The following is a 20196-nucleotide window of genomic DNA, read 5'->3' as shown; positions in this document are numbered from 1 at the left end:
ATTTTAATCAGGTGGCAGTTAGGCGAGCATCTCCTTCATTAGCGCACAATTCGGCGCACCTGCCGGCACAGCAGACCCAGAGCCGTGCGGCCATTGCTTTAACCCCCCTGTGCCGACCCCCAGCACGACAGGAGATGAGGGTTGGATCTGTTCCAAGCAGAGGCAGACCCCCTTCCCCTAATGCCCAGGAGGAGAAGCAGTGCTTGCCTGTTCTGCAATTAAACATCCCCACTTCCTACATCCTGCATAGGAAGGGAATAGAGAGTAATAGCCGCTCATATTTCTATCTTGCCCGGAGAAATAGGAGGGTTGTGCACTTTAACTTGCTTTTGACAGTCAGTAAGTGCAAACTGCACTCTACAAAACAAAAGTGGCATTGCATTAGATTAACCTGCAGTCCCACATCCGCTCCTCTGCTATACAAATGAATTAATGCAGGCCGCCCATGGGGATATACTGCTAATATTTTCCATCCTTGTATTCCCAAATTTTGAACCCAAGTGCAGCCTTCTTTATCTGAAGCTCACCAGCAAGAAAACCCCTCAAATGATTGCAGAGTTCTTTTAGGTTGGGACAGCACTTCTATGAATAACAGCAGTGAGAATGGAGGGCTTTGGAGGACAGGTGAAGGCACTGTTTACCTCAGTGCCACTCCAGACCACACAAGTTTCCTATTCTGAGTACAAAATTCACTTGATTTCCATCCTTTCCCTTTTACTTTGGGTGCTGCTATGTGAGCTTACACACATTGACAGCAGTTTCGCAGCACATTCTTGCTTTTGGGGTCCTGCATGCAAGAAAATGCTCTGCAGCAGCACTGGATGCAGCATGGAAAACATTGCTGCCATTCAGAGGGCCTTGCACAGGAGATTGACTTGCTGGAATGCATCTCCATCACAGACAGGAGTCTTTGCCATTACATCTGCTAGTCAGGCAGGGTTTCGTGAGGCAGGATTGGGAAAAGTGAGAGTCTCCTGTGGGAGCAAAATGTGAATTTCTGTTAGCTGCCCACGGCTCCTGGCAGATGGGAGCTGCTGTGATCATATGCAAGGAGTGGTAGTGCATGCAGGTGGGTGTACAGTAGATGGATCTGTATGCTTGTTCTCACCTGGAGGTGTTTAGGGATAAATATTTAAATGCTTCTCCATAGAAATCCTCCTCAGTTCATTAGAGACTGCAAATAAAAAGCAGCTGCTTGCTGAGAGTGACTAACTTTAAAAAACAAGTTTATAAAAGGATGAACTGGGTCCCGTAGATGGAAGAAACTGCCTTCAGATATGCCAGAAAGATCAACAAAACCTGATCAATGCAAATCTCAGAAGGAAAAGCATTCATGCAACTGCAGAGAAAAGGATCATCTCACGGGTTTTCTGCATATCTGTAGTTCTGAAAGCATGGTGCAAAGAGTGAATTAGAAGACAGTGAGTCTTGCCCAAGAGATTAACCACTTTATCATATTTAGGGGTTGGGGGAAGTTTTTCCTTATGTCAAACGAGCAGCGAGTTGCTTTGCAGGTGTTGCGGTGGGGCTTCGCCTTCCTTTGCTGCCTGGGTTGTGATCACTGCATGAAAGCAGTGTGGGGATTTCACCCAACACATTTCCTGTTGCAGTGTTTACATCAGCAGTAAAGCTTTAGCTCTGTTCTGCTGAAACGTGTTGCTCTGGTGATTTTTGGTCTTTTGCTGCAGATCTTGAGGTTATCATAGAGCTCTGAGTGTAGCGTGGAGGTGTCCTGGGTGGTCTTGGATTGCACATCCATCCCACGGCCTGGAGACAGAGCTCAGCACCTTGGATGTCTCCCTCAGTCCACATCTGAAGATTTTGCTAAGACAATACTGACCATGCAGCAGATGTTGCTAAAATTGAATCCATTTTACCACGGGGTCTCAGCTGCCACGCAGATGTACGTGCTGTTACTCACAGCCTTCACACCATGCACGAGCACAGCCAACACTGCTGTTCAACCTCACCCCTCTGCAGACAGAGCCAGGCAGCGAGTCCCCAACAAATGACCTTTTTCTTTTCCTTGCCACTTTTGTTTTCGGATGTGTGAATAGGCTGCAAATGTAGTTCGGTGGTCGGCTGGGAAGGAGATGAGGGGGTCTGGCAGTGGCTGGCAGCTACCCCTGCATCACTGCTCTGTAGCATCATGCTTTGTGGGCTGTAGGTGTAAAGCTGCATGATAAAAGCCCCACCTTTAATCATTTTCGGCCTGAAGTTCAGCAGACAGGGCTTTCTCCTAATGATATTCTGTTAAATGGACAAATTCCTTTGAAGGCTTGTCTTGCTTTGAAATCCAATTTCTCAGGAAGCCAGATGTGGTTGCGTGTAGCTATGGAAACAAAGCAGGGTGGCCTGCGAGGAGCTGAGCAACGCAAGGTAAAATGGGAGAGTGGGAAATATGGAAGGATCTGGAGGGGTTGGCAGGAGCTGTGTCCCTGCAATGGGCTGCTGGGTGCATCAGTGCAGGTGAGCAGCCAGCTGGTGTGTCACAGGACCTGGAGAGGAGCTGGATGCACATAGCCAGGAGATGCTGGCTCCTCGGTTCCCATCTGCCCCTTTTCTGCTCTTCCAGCACATCACCATCTCTCAGCCTTCCCCTCTGCCATTCAGAAAGGTTAACGACTAAAGGGTAACAAGGTTAAACCGCAAAGCCTCGCCTGATAACAGCCCTTTCAAGCAGCTGCGCTGAAATTAATCTGAAACTTTTAGTAATTAGATAAGATAAGGATGTGTGCGAGCTCGCACAGGCACACGCTGACCCTGGGACACTCATTCTACAGAGGGGGGTGGAGGATCACAGGCTTCATTAAACGGGATCAGGTCATTTATTCACCTAGTCTGGCACTGCAGCACTGGAGATACATTTCCAGCCTCTTTATTCATCCTGCTGGCTCTCCTTGGGTAGTACACTCACTTGCCCTTTTGTCCTCCCTTTCCGGTGCTGTGGCTGCTGCCAATTCAGAGCAGACTCTCATTCTTGCTCTTTCAGAACAGATGCCAGTCCATCTATTTCTGTATCACAGCTCCTGCCATTCCAGGTCAAATTGTTGGACCACTGGGTGTCATTTGCTGCCTCTGACAGTGACCAACAACTCAGTGAAAAAAAAAAAAAAAGGCATCTTTCCAATCTGGTCATTCACCTGACTGCTTGAATAATTTCTCCTGGTTTACTAATCAGCTGTGCCATGCTAATGCTCTGCTGTAATCCCAGAGTTTACATGCTTACGTCGGTTTCATTGCCCAGCAGCTCGTGTATCTTCCTTCTCGTGTGACTCAGTCATTCAGTTAAAGGTTGGTTACAACCCTCATAAATCATCTTTCCTTTTTTAAGGCTAAGTGGTCTTCCCATGTCCACACTATTTGGCTCTGCACCTCTGCTTCACAAGGGCTTGCAGGTGACCGTTCATCAGTTTCTGAAGCCAACGAGAAACAAAAATATGCCAGCAGCTGCAGCTCTCTCTGACTTATGGCAAACTGATCTGGTTCCAGTGCAAATCTAAATTACCGGACCTTGCTGCTGGCATAGACTGCCAGATTCTGGATTCACTTACCTCCCAGACGTGCTGTATTTTCTCTTGTGAAAGCTTCTTGGAAGCAAGCAGATGTGTTGAGATGTATATGTTAGAATGTATAGAGCGTAATCGTTTCTGGTAACTGCAGTGCATTTCAGTGGGACCCCACTGACGTGTTCCTCCTGTGCCTCTGTGGTGGAGATGGCAGATGGCAAGGATGTGCAAGGACTCCTTTCCTGGGTGTGCCCACGATGGTTGGGGTGGAGGTGGTCCCAGCATCTGCGTTCTGATGCTACAGCCAGATGTGGGGAATGGGTTACACTGCTTAAATCCCAAGGAGCCTTTTGTGGCCTCCTGGAAAAGCTCATCAGCGTCAGGAAAAGGACAGTGTGTAAAGGGGAAGATGGGAAAGATAGGAAGGGAGAAAAGAGCACTGAGCTGAGCTCTCTTGGAGGCTGCTGCTCCTCGGGCTGACGGATGGGTTTCAGTTTAATGCAAAGGTGATATTGATCCCTTGCTGTTTGGTTACAATGTGTGATGGAGCTGCCCTCTGCCCTGTAGATGTGTTGCAGCACCTTTTCTCTTTCTCCCAACCCTCATCAAACTACTTTAATGACTCTTTTATTGACAACACCAAGTCTTAATGAGGAAGACTGCCACACACTTCATTAAGGCTGCAGAGGGGACACTTCCTACAAGCAGCCAGCACCAAGGACTGCCAGCAGGGCTGAGGGAGGGGGATGGAGTTAAGGGAGGGTATAAAATTCTCCAGAGGAGGGAGAGTTCCCTGTCTGCTCCAGAGAGAAAACAAAGATTTAGGACAAAAGCCCACATTACCTGAGAAGCAGTGGGTTGAGAAGGAGAGATCTGTCCTGGGGAAAGGTCCAGGTGGACACAGGGGTTGTGATGTTAGAGCTCTGTGAGCATTTGAAATTGGGGTGAAGATGAGATATGACAAAATGCTGGGGGGCTTGTGGCTAAAATGGACCTTGATGCTGTTTCTCAGTGTCGTGGTAACACTGCCATGCAAGGTGGTGATAGCAGAGTGTGTCAGGCACTGCTGAGCAGCAATACAGACAGCAACAGAGCACTGGCTTTTAGTCTGCCAACCAGTGGTACATAGCTGGGTCGCCTGCACTGAGATCCGGGCTGTCAGCTCAGAAAAGCCAGCTCAGAAATATCCGTGTAAGCATCAGCCACACCATTACACTTCAGGGTCTCGAGATGGACTGTGAGACTTCAGATTAAAACTGGTCCATCTGTTCTGTGACGTTTTCTTCATTCTGGGAAGAAAAAAAAAGAAAGAAAAAAAAAAAGAATCTTTTGCCTTAAAGCAGCACAAAAGGCAGACTTGGATTTGAGGCTCTGGATTGAAAATACGCTTAGATATGATGTTCTAATGTAGTCGTGCTTCTGCATTAGCATCCATAAATCTCCATCCATCACACAGTTCTATTTCAATTATTGAGCCAATTTCCAGACACTTTTATGATGTATTGTTTGATTTTATTAACTGGAGTGAAGGTTTAAACTCACTGAATTCCCATAGTAATCTTGCCCTGTAACCCTACCCACCTTATCAAATCTTGCTTAATGAAATGCAGGCATCTGTCTTAATGGCTTTCAAACTACGCTATGTAGACTGACCCAGATGTTAGTTCATAAATAGGAATATTTAGAGGTGTTAAACAATGTAGCTGGAGACAGAGGTAGGTCCCCGAAGTGATCTTTTCTCTTATGAAGAAATCAGTGGTAAGGGAGAAGTTCCTATAAATCTTTGTGAAGAAAAATGAGAGCCAGGCGCCTGGGGAATGGAAGCTCATACTGCAAAAAGCACAGCAATAGGTTTGGTCCAAAAATAATCTCTCAAAGAAAACGATGATTTGGGTGGAAATTTAAAAATCAAACTCGTTTGACTTATGACAAAAATATTCACCTGAACTATTTTGCCTGGGGACGGCAGTTGTTCAGCTTGGTTGGAAGCTGTGATTTGTGTCTTCCAGGCTCTTTGGATCCTGGGAGGATTTCCTTAGGAGCTGTGGCACGTCCTGGGAGACAGAGCCTGGGGGGGAGGGGGAGGGGTCCAAGGCCCATTTAAATGATGGTGTTGTGTCAGTTGTAATATGTCGTGATAATAATAGGTTATAATTAGGATAGTATTTGCAAGTTGAAATGCATTCCACTCCAGGGAATTGAGAGTATTTCATTAATGATGAATTTAAAAACAAACAAACAAACAAAAAAAAACCAAAAAACCACATTTATCTTGAAACAAACAAACAAGCAAACAACATTCATTCTTGCATTAGAAACAAATAGTAGCTAAAAAAGCCAAGGCAGCCTTGGAAGCTGCAATGTGCCGGCGCAGCACCAGGGGCTGCCTGCCAGCATTCACTGCCTTGCTGTTCCCTCCAAGTCCTGGTGGTGAACAAGCCATGATTTCGTCCCTTAGGGGCTTTCTACTGCCACACCACATCATCTCAGCCCTTCAGCTTCTCCTTCCCTGCAGCTGCTCTTGTTCCATTCTCATGAGAAAGAAAGAAAGAAAAACTGACAAGGCTGCACGCCAGTCTGATATTTAGTGTGACAGTTAAACTTAATGATATGGGAGGCATGTTAGGCTGTATTACAAGCCCATTATCTGCGAGCTTGGATGCTGGATGCATTGCATTATTAATTAAATGCAAAAATGACTGCCGTTAGTTGGCGATCTTCTCTGCTATAAGAACTGGAAGTCATCCCTAAATTTGGGAGCTTGTTTCACTCCTGTCATTTTGTAAAACACTTACTCTTCCGTTTCATGCTTGTCAAGCAATCAATGAATGTTTGTAAACTGCTTTGAGCTCTTCGGATGAAAGGCGCTGCCGTTTATAAATGCAAAGTGTTACAATAGTTCATTCAGTACGAAATTAAAGAATAAAACTTGCGGATGCAAAAGAGTTCAGCTGGAAAAAACACACCCCGAGCATTTGTGCAGCTGTTATTACATTGCCCCCTTCTGCCAGATGCTTTAAACGCTTTCATGGAAGAGTCAAACGCTGCAGAGCTGCTCTCCAGGTGAAGCCCCAGAGATGTTCTTGCATTAACTGCACTGACACTTCTCACGGTCTTTATGTGAAGGTTTCAGGATGTTCAGAGTGCAAAAATGCCATCCCTGTTTCATGAAACTGATGCTGAAGGAGAGTGACCCTGGAGCTGGTGAAAGAAGAAGGGGGAGAGCCCATGTTCCCTTCCATCAGCTCAACTCGATTCAACTTCAAGTTTAAATGGATGTCCACTCCGAGAGATTTCTCCTGCAGCGTGCATTCATCCTCCAGGGGCTCTGCAAAACACTGAGCCCTGTGGCCTTGTTCCAAGCAAGCACTTCAGTATGCAGTTAACTCCAAGCTTATGAATTGTCTAATTGAAAACAGAGGAAACGGTGCTTTACAAAGAAAAGTTTCCCTAATTAGCACTTCCCACCTCAAGAAGAGGCTGACAGCCTTGACCTCTGTCTGCAAGCAGGGGAGAATTTTGCTTCTCCCATCTATAAAGGGCAGCCTGGCAGCTGCTGCCCGTGCTTGGCTGTGCATGGCAGCAGTGAGCACAGCTCTCCTGCACACACTGTGGGCACAGCACAGGCGCTGTGTGGGTGATGTCAAAGTGCCCTTCTCAGACAAGGAAATCCGGCCCAAATTTGGAATTGGATCATCAGCCAACTCAGTGCCTGCTGCCATCTCAATTCTGGGTGGTCTGCTATGTTAGTAGGTAAGGAAGGCACTTCTGACTTTGTCACCCACAGCTCTGATTGCTCTCTGCTCTGACAAACAGCTGGGCTGGGCTGTTTTTGCGGCTGTGAAAGAGCACCTGGCTGCCTGCAGGTCTGTCCTGCCTCCCTCTACCTGCTGAATGCTGTGGGTGATACAAAGCAGCAGATCTCAGCAAAGTTAACTGAGTTCCCCATTCCCCAGAGTATAAAAAGCAGGCAGAACTGTCAGCCTCCGTGCAGCAGGAAAGCCCAAATAAATATTACCATTCATTGTCTGGATCCATCCTACTCCAGTGATTTGGTGAAAGTCCGCAGAGGAGCTTGGAATCAAACCCAGGTCTCCTAAATACAGCTTCAGTGCATCACTCCTACAGCAGGATTTTCTCTTTCATACCTATGTAACCTCCAAATGGGGGCACAGTTACTGCCTGCACTGCATCTATGCTGCCTCCGTTTCAGACAGAAAAGGGATTAAGTTGGCAACTTGTGCGGAAAGTTCAGCCTTTCCTTTGAGTCAGTGATCAGTTCAGACAGTGCTGTGTGCCTTTGGAGTGATAATTGCCTTAATTGAGCCAGGTAAGTGTCTGATTAGACCTCAAAATCTTAAAACCTCCTCTTCTCTACTTTTCTCTTATCTCCTCTAATGTAATTATCTGCTGCTTTGTATGGCACTTCTCTAAACTTTTGCAATCCCCTACTTGTAACCCCACTCTCTGTTTCTCCCCGAGGGAAATGGACATTATTCAAGGTGAAAGAGAGGGCAGTGGAGAACTACTCTTTATCCAGCAGGGATGTCTGTGCTGTGCCATTCTCCCTCTCCCTGCATTTGCATGGCTTTGGGGGATGCACACATTAAAGGGTATGGAGATGTAATCCACCAGGATTACAAGGGTTTACAATTTCAAATCAAAGCATTACAAAGGTCAGATATCCAACCCAGAGCAAGCTGATCTGGGATTCCAGCTGATGCCTTTTCTTTCTCACCTCCTCCTAAACCAACTGATCTCTTAGTCATGGCTCTGTGTCCTCTGTCCATGTGCACTCACAGCAATCACTCTTGTGGCACCTAAACAATGGATCTCTTACACTGAGCTGGGCTCCAGGGGCTCCTGAGCTGGTATGCAAACTCTCACTCTTTGTACCATTGTTGAATCCTTTCATGGTGCAGATTTCTGCTGGGATAGGAAAGCAGGGCTAAGAGATGCTCCAGATAACTTACAGCCACTGCAGAAGCAAAAGATGAAACAGGGGAGCAATGAGGTGGGATCTTCAGGGGAGCAGGGATGAGAGCCTAGTGGAAAATCCAGCTTTATTCACACAGGTTCCCATTCCTGGCTTTTCACACCACTAAATGCCCTATATCTATCACTGTTTCTTGCTTCTAACTCTTGGGTCTTTGCCCCTCCTTGCCACAATTCACGTTTTGTTACACACCTCTATTTAGGTCAATACATGACAGTCACTTGTGCTCATACAATCCTAGCAATGATGCTGCTTTTCTTTGCACCTTATATATGCCAAAATGTATGTCTGTAAGTCTTCACCTCTTGCTCTCCGCTGTCTATGCAGGGAGCTTGGGTAACTTATAATTGGTTCTCAAGGAGGGTGATCCCTCTTTAACCGAGATCACACAGAGAATACTGGAGAATCTGCAGCTGAAGCAAGATCATCTCAGCTCCCAACAAGTGCTCCAGCCTCAAACTTCCCGTTCTGTGGGGCAGCACGCTGATTCCCAGCCACCTGCCTCTATCCCCACAAGTGTTTTTCTTCTGCAGTTTATCTCCTTTCACCCAGCTCCCACGCATCTTCCACCAAACGATCAGAGAATCACATCTTCTAGAGGGGCAGGGAGAGAGCAGTGCCTGGGTCCAGTGTCACTTTTATTTACCTTCATTGCGCTGCCTTCCATCGCTTAACAGAGTAGTTTTATACCAGGGAAAATTGGAAGCTAAGTAGTTGCCTGTCAGGTAGTGTCTGTCTCCTGTGTGAGAAGCTGACATCGTAGTCAGCTGCACTGTCAGCCATCTCTGTGCTGAGCAGCTTTCCTGGCCCCAGACTCTGCCTGCTCGTGCTCCTTCTCTATTCTGATATTTGCAGCGGTTCCCTCTGGGGACTCCCCTGGTACAGAATCACAGTGCAGTTTCCACTTACATCCATGTGCACAGCACACATGGCAAGTTAGCTGACAAGAAGATGAAACTGGTGAGATGCAGAGCCCAGAGCTGGACGAGCTCTGGTTTCAGGCACTCAGGGACCAAAGAGCCCATCCATCTCCGGTGCTGTGCCCCTGATTTCAGGAAGTGTCAGGGAATTACACCAAGGGTACCTTTCATTCCAGATATAGAGAAGGCTGTAGAAGAAAATTAGAAGACTGTTGATCACAAAAGTAAAGAAGGAGGAGAGATGTGGAGTGGATACAAATCCTGATCTAGAGGGGGGGAATGGAAGGAGAAGGTTATTTTGGTGGATCCACAAAAGTGTTCTGTTTCATAATGAATCTACTACACAAATTCCCTTCCCTAGGCGGCAGAATTGCTTGAAAAAGATCTATGACTTCTCTTTCTATTCCGCCCTTTCTCTGTTTCCTTTTCTCTCCTTCTCTTCTTTCTCTACCACCTTCTTGCTGTCTCTTGGCATTGCCAGTCAAGATTACAAGATGTCAAATGGAACGAAATGAATTTTGCCACTCGGCTGCTCGTAAACTTGGTGCCCTGGCTTTCACTGTTCCAGCTCCATAGCCTCTACCTTTAAATATCAGCCACCCACAGAAACAACCTGACTGCATGCTGGCAGCAGGAGAGGTTTCCATGGTGACAGGATGCAGGTCGCAACCTCTGTAAATGTAATCAGAGCACTGGGACTGGTGTGTGGAGACAGGTTTAATTTCTCCGTTAGTGGGAGCTCTGTGGTCCAACATGTGCATAAGCTCCTCACGTTGACAGACAACCTGTTATCTCCAGGATGGCTCTGCGTATTGCCAGTCCTCTCATGCACCTGCCACCTCACCCTAATTCAGAAGCACCAGCAGAGTAATTCCATCCAGAACCAGCACAGCCCAACCTTTGTTCTTCTGGGCTTTGCAAAAGCTGGTTTGCTTCATTTTATCTGCCTGCTGCCTTTTCTGGTATCTGTTCCCTATCCCACGCTGGCTGCCTGCATGTAAGGAAGGCTGGAGACATAGCTTAGTCCTCTCCACTTAGCCCTCTCCACATCTATCAGGGCTCTCATTCCTCCCTGTCTCGATACACAGGTATTGCATTGTAATGTGCCTGTCTGCACAGTGCCCACATGCCAAGTACAATACAGCAGAACAGCACACCTTGGTGCCGTCTGAGAGCCAAACAACTCAGCAGGGAAGGAGCATTTCTTATGGAACGTGCTGGGGAGGTTTGTGGGAACGTACCCAAGGGCTTTGACTTTGTATGCTGGACTGCTGGGTGTTCATAAGGTCTGAGCTGAGGTTACATTGCATGGGGCACAGATCTTCTGGGTATTTCTAGCATACAGAAGCTGAATATTTACTGACGCTGTCATACACTGAGTCTTTCCAATAGTTCTCAACTTTATATTTTGTTTTATCCTTCTGTTTTCTGCCTATTTATCTGTCTTCCATTCTATCTGCTTGTAAAGTTCCTTTATGCACAGGGTATGAATCGTTCCCATCTTGAAGGACAAAAGCAGTTGCGTGTGCAGAACTTTTTTAGTGATGCAGTGTTTAATAAGGTGTAATGACTGGCTTCTCTTATTAAGACAAGAACACTTTGAGCCCAGCTTGCAATAATACCAGAAATCTCTGTTTTCTGTGTCAAAAGTTTGCACAGATGACCTTGGGAGTCACATATGCCTCCTCTCTCATGTATATCTGTGCATTTGCAGTGAGGAGATGCTAAAAGCTCCCCTCTCTAATAGGAGCCACATGCATTCAGGGTCAGTCACTGCATGCTGTCAGATCCACAGGGCTGGTAGCAAGTTTGACAGACATACAGGAAAACAGAACTAAGGACTTGTTCATTTCAAGTTCATCCAGAATTGCCATTCCACTTTAGTTTTATGGCCCTTAATTTCAGATAAGCTTTCACACGTCGTCAAACTTGTATCTGACTGGGCAGCTAATGTGGCATGCACGGATCCCTTGAAATAATGTCTTTGGATCTTTGACTGAGAGAATGCTTTGAAAGATAACACTCAAGATTTTCAGCACGTTGAATAAGTGTCCTAACCACTGGTTTGTGCTTCCCTTACACGGCAGCAGGTCCTTTCACAGTGCCATCACTGTGATGGAGGGAATTTACTGAGTACATTCCTGCGAGTGCTCTTTGAGAGGAACTAATCGATTGCTAAAGACAAAGCTCAGGAGCAGGAATCTCTCCGCCTGTCATCTCTATTATCTTTTTTTCCTTCGTCTGCCTCCACGCTGTGTATGGACAGAGAATGGAAACTCTGCCAAGATCCTGCACGTCGCAGAGATCCCTGTCACCTGAAAAATTATCCTGTCTAGCTATGTGCAGCAGTATTTCAAAGCAGCGGGCCCTGTGTCATGTGGATTGCTCTGTGCACACTTAGGTGTAAGAGATGGTAAGAGGCAGACATGCATGCTTGGGATGAATGTTAACCCAAAAGACCAAGACAAAACCAATGGGAGGAATAGGGCTTTCCTTAGCTATCGGTATCTAGCTCGCAAAATCCTTTTGATAGCAAGGAGGGAGAAATAGAAGCAGATAGGGTTGGGCTAGGGGAGATTTTTTCCACCTTTGATCCTCAGATTGTCCTGTTCAGCTGAGTGGAATACAAAGCAAGGGTGTCTCGGAGCTCACACTTCACCTCAGCAGTGCAATCGACGGGAGAAGCAGTGAGCGAGACCGACAGACTGTCACTGGCAAAATGAACTGTCACCTCCCATTTTTCAGAGGCTCGGTGGGATGAATTGCAGCTTTGAACCATGTGGCCCGTTGCTGATTGAGTTCCGCTGTCTTAGAACCCCACTGAACAAGGCAAGTTCATTTCAGGCTGACGTACCACTGCTTATCAATTTTGGAGCAAGTAAAATTAACCGCTTCAGAGCTGATTTCCCCTTTTCTTCACCTCCTACCGCTGCCTTCCTACTTTTGTATCTTGAAAGGTCAGGGAATAAATCTCACCAAGCGTCGCATGAGATCCCTGTGACCCAGAGAAGGCTTAACAGAGGTGCTGTTCTTAAACTGCACTGGCTCTAAATGGCAGCTGTTCCAGTCTCTAATCTCTGGAAGACATTTGTCCGCGCCATAAAAATAAACAAAGCAGAACTTGCTGCACCGTTCAGCTCAATGCACAGGAGTCAGGGGGGAACCCAAGTCCTGCAGTGACAGCTGTGTTGGAAATCAGCATCGAGATGGATTGGAATGGCTGCGTGGGAATGCTGCTAATGGAGAGACAGTGGATGTTCGGGGTCAGAAACACTGAGCTCCCGCAGAGCTGCATGAAACCAACAGTGCTAAGACACCAAGGACATTGTGAGGCAAATTGCCTTCCTAGAGCTGTGCAGAGAAAGGTGTGTGTCTGTCCCACCTGTGTGATCCAAACAGCCTTCTCAGCCTCTTGCCAATCTGTGGTGTTCATTCCAGTCCTTCCAATAGCAGTTAGCTGTCTCTGGCAGTGCATTTTTTTGTCTCTTAGTTCTGTCAACAATCAGTTTTAGTTGCTTGGCTTTTTTTTTTTTTTTTTTTTTCCCCAGTTTCTCGAGAATTTACATAAATTCCCCTTTTGCTTTCACATCATCCTTATTTTCCTACATCACTTCTCTCCTTGCTTTTTCCTCTCCCCCTCCATAATCATACATGTGCCTCCCAGCTAACATTTATGCCCTGTGAACCAATAGTGCCTCTGTCTTCAACCTCCCACTTGAATTCCACTTTTTTTTTTCTATTTGACCTCAAATGTTGGTCCTCATCAATTGCACGTCTATGTATTTTTGCTGATTTCTGATTGCCTCATGTCATATATTATCTCAACATAAAGCCCTGTGGCTCAGAATTATTAATGTAGAAATGAAAAACTTGGGTTAGGATGGAGGAGACCCTAAGGGATCAGCCCTTCCAGGGCAAGATTTTCCAGGACAAAAATTACACTCCTTCTTCATGCGTTCACAAAAGGTGGGCAGGCATAGCATTCAACAGAGTAGGTTTTATTGTAGGTTTTATGCTGGTGTAGATCAGGATCACTTCACATTAAAAAGCCCAGCTGGTGGTCAGGTACAACACACTTCTGATTAAATTAACCTGTTTTAATTCTATTGGTGCCTGGAGAAAAATTTATTTTGCCAAGCATCGTCCATTGCCATGTTCCTATGTACAGTAGCAAGTCTGACACAGTATTTCATCAGAGACTTCCTAAGCTGTTCTCAGCTTGGTACCAGCCCTGAAAACATTCAGTATTTCTCCTCTGAGTATTTTGTAAGTGTGCAGAGCTGCACCGAGAGATGGATGGGCCACTGACAAAAGGGGCAGGAGAATTAGTTCCAATGGAAATAATTTAAGAAAAGCTTTATTCAAGATGTCCATGAGTAGCAAGCTCTGGGCCTGTGTCTCACCTTCCTACAGACTGAACAATTGGATGAAATATTAGCACTGTCCACATGTTAACATTACAGGATATCATTCATCTTCCCCACCGGTGGGAAGCATTAGCTAGCATGGGCCTTTATGAAGCTTATTTCTATATTCCCATATGCCAATCACAGCTAAGAAACTGTCTGAGTTTGCACTTTAGGAAAAGGGACTGTGGAAGTAACCCTGAGGCTAATGGCTACCTCCCAGGCTTTCTTTAAAATACGTAGCTGTGCATTACCTCAACTGTCATGAGAAACTGCAGCACGATATTCCCTAAATCTTCAGTGGATGAGCTGCAGTGGCAGAGCAGCTGAAAAAACTTGCTATGGTGAGTCTGAGCTTTGCAGGAGACTTATAACAAAGGCCACTGCAGCTGAGAATGTGCTGAATGAATGGGCTGGGGAGCTGGTTTGTTCATTAGGAAAGTCACCACGACCACCTCTCAGGGGAATGTTGGCTGCAGGAGCTGATCCACTGTTGTCCGTATGGGTGAACACGGAGAGAACTGCTGATGGTAACTACCTGGTAGTAGTATCTTGTGATGCCACTCTCATGTTAATGGAAAGGAATACTTCTGTCAGAAATTCCTCCTTCTAGCAGGAGACAGAACTCTGTTTGTAGCAGAAAAGGAAGAGAATCTTTCCACTGCTACTCAAAATCTAAGACCTGGGAAAATCCCATTGCACAGTGCTGTGATTTCAGCAAGAGGTTTTCCCTTGTTGCAGGACCTTACCATACCAGTAAACCAATCCTTTGCAGTGGGCTAAAGTGGAATGGTTGATAGAAAAGATGTTCCAGTGCTCACCAAACTCCAGGCAACCCAGCACTGCAGGCCCTATCAGTTCCCTGGGAGCTTTGGGAACATTAGCCAGCAATTCCTGGGCCACACTAAGTCAGCTTCCTCAGAAGCAGCACTTAAAGTATTGAAAAGCTGAGTATAGGTTAAGAGCTACGGGCTGCCTGTCCTTGCCCTCATGCAACCTTCCTTAGAGATAAGAGCTGGCTCCTCTGAGTTTCCAATGCTTTATGCAGTTCCTGAAAGGGATGCTGTCTGAGCACATGCAAACACACACACAGAGCAAAATGTAATTGATAGTTTCGTAAGGGCAGAAGCAGATGGGAAATTTCCATTCGAAGGAGAGTCTCTTGGATTGCAGCAGGAGTAAAACAGCAGTCAGTAAACTGAGTCAGAACACAAAACAGCCTTTGGAGCAGCAGCTCTGCAACGCTGCAGCTGGCTGGATGTTTTAAATATGCAGACTCCTTCCATCAATCTGTCCTCAAGTAACCAAGTCCTCGGGTTTCAGCTGAAACTGCCTGCTCATGAGGGACAGTTTGACTAATACAGCAATGGATAAAAGGTTTTTACATGGTTTAAGTATTTATCCTTAATGCTGCCAGAGAGTGCTTTTTTAAAGGCCAGCCCTGGGAGGCAAGCTTCTTTAATATGAATCTCCTTTATCCAAGGAGAGCCTGCAGGATCAATGCTTGTAATACTCTTTCACAGAAATTAATGCTACTCTGTAAGGGCTTGTCTATATGTGAGTTATCCCAGTGAGGCTTTGAATCTGCTCCTTACATCGCTGCAGAATAAGTTTCACATATAGACAAGAGCTCTCTTCATAAGAGCATCATATAATTAGGGGAACAATTACCTAGGCTTTAAAAGCTCATGGGTATTTTCTGACCATGTTCTGGTGCCCACTGGAGTCTACAGGAGGATTACATGAGCTTTAATGGTCATGGGTCAAGGCTGTGGGAACTGATGAAGTGTAGAAGAAAGTGGAAAAGTCATTTTCCATAGTAAAATTAGAGCTCGATCCATACTGTGAGCTTTAGAGTGTAAGCAGTGCCTGGTCTAAGTGTTGCCATGGGTAGAGATGTGTGTGCTTGTCTCTACATAAAAAGAAAAAAAAACAAGGGGAAGAGAGCTGACCAGAGAGGAAAATAAGGCATTTTTTGGCATCTTAGCTTCCTGCAGTCTCATAATTTCAGTAGAATGAATAAACACACAGCAAAGAGAACGGAGAGATTGTCATCCTTCACTGAAGCACGAAGAATATTTGAGGCTTAGTGTGTAAAAGAATGAACTCGACTGTTGTTTTGATTAAGCTCCCATCAAAGCCTGATCCGTACGCAGATTATAGAACATGTAACTGAGAGGACTGCTATTTTACTGATGGAAATTACCATAAAAAGATGATCAGTGTGAATACAGTAGTGAAATGGAAACCTAACCTAGCTCTGAACCTCCCCAGAATGTGTGAGATTGTTTATATTTTAGAAAATTAAATTACCTGCATTGATTACCAGGGATGGGGAGGAATGCTTTTAAACACAGAATCGGATCGAATTTGGCCATGTGAGCTGTGGCAGCAATCACATGGCTTGCAGAGGGTGTGATGTCATCAATCTGTGTGGCAGATGTCACAGGCAGGAGCATCATTAGTCTCTGCAGGGCTGTGTGATGCACGGTGACACCACGGCTGAGAGGGGCGTGATTGATACCTGGTGCATGCAGCCATATGAAAAATCTGGTGTGCAAATAACAGTTTTATAAATGCCTTTCTCATTCTATATGCAGACAGGATGCTGGAAGGAATCTAGGAGATTGAATTAAGCTTTTAACCCTCTAGGCTCTCCTGTCGTTTATTGTTAGGGAATTAATAGGAACGCAAGAATGCAGATGGCCTGCCTGTCAATTCCAAGAGGTGATTTTTCTGATCTTCATGGACATTTCCAGCATCTTTCATTAAACACTCATGTACCAATTTGTCATTTTAACTGGTCAGGAAAGAAACTCCCGTTGAACTCCTTACCTCAGGTGCTGCAAGTTAAATTCAGAAGCAGAAAGCCTTGCTCGGTTACATCTGCCAGACAGGCTTAGGGTTGATGAACAGCTTTCACCATCCGTTTAGGTGGGTAGAGGGATTCCTGTGGGATTGGAAGAGATTATTTAATAGGAATGAGAGAAGCATTATGTAGATACTTTCTGGGATCTGCTGAGATCCTAGAGCAAGCAAACACTTGGAAACAGCAACGGCATTTTTATAGAGAGATGGAAAAAAAATAAGAGGGAGGCAAGGTTGAACTCAGATCCTGCTTACTTCTCATGTAAATATATTTTCAGTTGGTGTTCACTGTAATAAATACAAGTAGAACTGAGACCCTGTCATACCCAAAGAGCAGACAGCATTTCTAAACCGCCCATGAACAGCACATTCCTTGCAGAATGGATGTGCAGATATCTCAGCCAAGTAATCTGACAACTTCTCAATCCACCAAGTCACGTTTCAGTGGCTTTAAGTCCACACAGAACAGATTTGGTGCCCACTGTTTTAATCCTACACCACCGAGAGTGGAGAGAACCTTCCCACTGACTCCAACAGGCACGGATGGGGCTGAGCAGGTGTGATGCTGCCAGCTGAGATGGAGGGATTGAATTCAAAATCCAAGCAAAAATGAGTGAAAACTTGTTGAATGAAGAAGGTTGAGGACTCCCAAGCTGGGGAAACCTCTATGTCTGCCTCTGAGGCCGTGTTTTTGGGGTTTTGTCCTTTTATCCTCCTCATAGGCTTCTAGGATACCCTGTGGAGGTCACAGCAGAACAGAGAAGAATTATTCCTAAAACTGACTGAAAACACCCTCACCCGTCAGGAAGCTGAGTATTAAAATGCTCTGGGGGACTATTTCCATGTGTAATCACGAGGCAGAAAGCAAGCTGTCAGGTCTCTGGTGCTGTGGCATTCAGGGCTGAGGTTGGAGATGGAGCACAGCACAGAGTGATGCTGCAGAGGGCAGCAGGGATGGGCAGGAGTAGGGAGGGAGCTGGGATGCAGGCTGCAAGGTGAGGAATTGTGTCTTGAAGCATTACCACGCTGAGATTTTGCTTGGATGGAGGAGGCAATGAGGAACTTTGCAGTTCAGGCAGCACAGGGTGCCCAAACAGGGAGCAGAGCTGCTTGGTAAGCGGTACAGCAGCTCTGCCTGTGCTTCCTGAGGTGTTTAACCAGCCTGAGGGTTCCCTTTCTCATAAGTCTGACCCAAAAGTGGCAAAATTCATCCTGACAGTTTATTTGGAAGCTGCCTGTGTGAAAGTGTGAGAGCCTTGTGTACAGGCTGTCCCTGACACCAACACAATCCTGGCACTGAGCTGGTAGAGCAAGAAGAATTCTGCTCAGTGGAAATGATCAGCCAAGCTGGAAAAAGAAAGAAAAAAAAAAAAAAAAAAGCAGCAGGTTGACTTCATTATGTGCTCATTAAGAAATCTGTAGTGTAGTTTGTTGCTGTGTGTGTGAGCTCTGGCTGTCATAAACCCTGACAGATGGACAGACAGACTGAATTATAGTGGTAGAGTATAGACTGGGCAGGATCACCCATTAATGCTTATTGGAAATTGTCATCACTTCAAGCTGAATGGGCTCCAGATGTTGAAATCCTTGTAGGGAAATCTTGAAGGTGAAGGTTAGAGGCTTGTGTGATTGTGCCTGTGTTGTATGAGCTGCAGCCGTTCCCTGTGATTTATTGTGGTTTAAGTCAAGATTTGGTAGTAGGGGAAAAACTGAAGGGAGCAACACATGGGTGAGGGTGCCTGGCTCTGAGCTGCTGAAGGAATTGCTCTGCTTTTATTACTGGGTGTGAGAGAAACGTTAAGTAAATGGCTGTTGAAAGTTTCAGTGACGAATTCAGTGTCTCCCTGTTGTGTGCTGTTCCTCTGGGTGGAGTTCATGTCGCTGTGTTTGGGTTTATGTGCATTTTCATTTGTGTATTTCAAGAGCACTTGGATGCCACAGTTAAAGAAACGTGGAAGATAAACTGTACCCTCCTTCAAGAGTGAGAACAGTCCCTTCAGCCAGACGTTTAACTTCTTGTGTTCAAAACCCATCCAGTGATGGAGATCTCACAGCCCCCTCTGGCAGTACATGGTGTTCCATCATCCTTACTGGTAGGAAGTTTTCCCTAATGCCTAATCTCAATCTCACGTCCTGCAGTTTGAACTCATTACCCCTTGTCCAATCCTCGGTGAACACGAGGAATGGTTTATTCCCTTCCTTTTTGTGGTGACTTTTAACATTCTTGAAGATTGATAAATCTCTCCCCAGGTCCCCTCCCTACGCTCATTTACTACTTTTGGTTTCTCCATGCAGGTCATGTTTTCTAGCCCTGAAGTTGTTACTCACCCTTTAGATTATTTACTTCTGGTGTCCAAAACTGGGCCAGCTGAGGCCCTTGTCAAAGCTGAGAGGGTGAAGGGGTTTCCTTCTGTTTCTCAAGTCTGACATAAATGGATTCATTCCTCTCCCATTTTGGATCAGTGGTGGTGCTACACCTTCTCCTGCTTCCTCAGCCAAGCTGCTTCCTTGCTCACATCTGTGAGTCATTTCATATTTGTCTTTATTGTCTTATTCCTTTCAGATTAAAGCTTTTTCCGAATTCAAACCCTGCCCTCTGAATGGCTTGCAGCTCCGTCCCCCTTCTCCATCTCAAAATCATCTGCATGATTCTATTCTATTGCCTGAGCTATTAAGGAAAATATCAAATAGTGTTGAATTCAGGAGCGAGGGGGTCAGAGCAACACCGAGGACAAGTAGCACTTTGCAAGATGAAGCCTTCTGTTTTGATCACGTAAATATTTACAGATAGCACAACTGTCACATCACTGAACACAAACTTTGTTCTTGAAGGTCACGTCTCCGGCTTGTTGTGTGTGATGCACGTTTGCCTTCCTCCAGTGGAGCCACTGGGAATGGCTTCTCCCTGCACTACAAATGGGCTTTTTTTTTTTTTTTTGGCTTATCATGGTTCGTGAACTGCTCCCTGGGCTCGACCCACAATGGGGCCTGAGCCAGAGGAAGGGGCTGGAGCAGAGGCCTTAAAGAATGGCCCTTACTCATCAATAACTGCTCCCTGACAGGGCTGAAGGATACACAAAGTTGCTTGTCCGTTGAGCTGTCACTCCAGCTGAGGCACAATCCACAGTGGGGCCCTTGCTCGCTGGACTTTGCTGTCCAAAGAAATCCTTTCATCCACCTTTTGAATTTTTAAACCCTTATATTTCTCAGGGCTTGCATGTAAGTGGGATAGGACTTTGCTATTCACCCCTTGGGTCTTATCAAGCTGATTTGTGCTGCTGGAACATCCCCCCATTGCAGGGAACTCAGAGCAGGTACAGCCTTGAGTTCAGATGATGGACTAAAGCTGTTTCAGTTAGCAAAGCAATGCTGATTTACACCAGCTGTAGAGCTGACCACCAGGAATTCTCACCATCAGTTGTACCCACAGTTGCACTTAGGATGTGTAAATGGGAGATGCCAAATTCCCTTCTTTCTTCTTTTAAGCAGATCTTTTA

This window comes from Meleagris gallopavo, chromosome 29 (genome assembly GCF_905368555.1).
Source record: "Meleagris gallopavo chromosome 29, MGAL_WU_HG_1.1, whole genome shotgun sequence".
Classification (NCBI taxonomy): Eukaryota; Metazoa; Chordata; class Aves; order Galliformes; family Phasianidae; genus Meleagris; species Meleagris gallopavo.
Note: the sequence above shows the minus strand (reverse complement) of the source record.